A 1,180-nucleotide genomic window follows, 5' to 3' on the forward strand; every position below is an offset into this window, starting at 1 on the left:
AAAAAAAAAAAAAAAGAGGCTGAACACAGGACTTACACACAGATATTAGTGTTTTCTGAAAAATGGCCTACAGAATATAGCTCTATTGCTTTGTTTTCCTTAAGCCTTGGCCTTAATATTTGATTTTAAGAGGTGATACTTGATTTTCAGTGATTGCTGCACTTCTATATTTGAGGATTGTTATTTTCCACTATTCAGAATGTATTATTTGTGAATAGCTCTGACTTCTACTTTTCTGACTGCCTACTCTGGCCCTGCCTATTGGACAACTAACCTCCTTAGTGAAACATCTCCAATGCATTAAACCTACACACTGCCAAATCCATGGTAGACTTTCCTAAACGGAATCTTCCTGGGAGCAAACAGAATCCTCTTTCTATGGAGTTGATAGTGGGGTTGACTTGCCAGCCTTACTGTTCGCAGCCCAACCCCTAATTCTCAGAGTAACTAGGGCTACGTGCTAAGGGGAGATGAAATTAAATCAACTTGTAATTTGTTGGCAGCTCTACTAGGAAGATTCAGTATTGATGAGTTATATGTGAGTTGAACGAACCCAGTGGTCTCATTACCACAAAATATTAGAAATCATCATACTTTTGAAAGAACTTATGCTTAGGTATAGGAGTCAGAACCAGAATATTCAATAGATATCTAGTATCCACCTCTCTGTAGAATATGTAAACAGGAGCCCTGGTGGCATAGTGGTTATGCATTGGGTTACTAACTACAAAGTCAGCAGTTTGAAACCATGAACCCATCTGAGCGAGAAACATGAGGCTTTGGACGTCTGTAAAGTGTTCGTCTCTGAATCCCATAGAGGCAGTTCTGCCAAGTCCTGTAGAGTCACTGGGAGCTGGAGCCCATTTAATGGCTGTGAGTGAGCAGAATGCGTTTGATTATATAACATGCAGGTTTAAAACGACTCTCTTTGCATGCCTTACTATAGAATTTAAATGTAATCTTCCTACCAAAACAGCATTTGAGTGCTTAAAACAATGTCATTTCATGTTCACTATGTCACTAAGAAGCTATATTCTGACAGCCCAAAGTTAAGGCCAAGTGTAAGGGTTTTGTATAAATACTTGACAGACCAAAGTAAGAGATACCACAATGGAATTGATCCTTGTGTAAGTTATGAGTGCCCGGCTATCAAAAGATATAGCATCTGGGGTCTTAAAAG

This window comes from Echinops telfairi, unplaced genomic scaffold, assembly GCF_000313985.2.
Source record: "Echinops telfairi isolate 266 unplaced genomic scaffold, ASM31398v2 ScPeMD7_443;HRSCAF=831, whole genome shotgun sequence".
In the NCBI taxonomy this organism is placed as follows: Eukaryota; Metazoa; Chordata; class Mammalia; order Afrosoricida; family Tenrecidae; genus Echinops; species Echinops telfairi.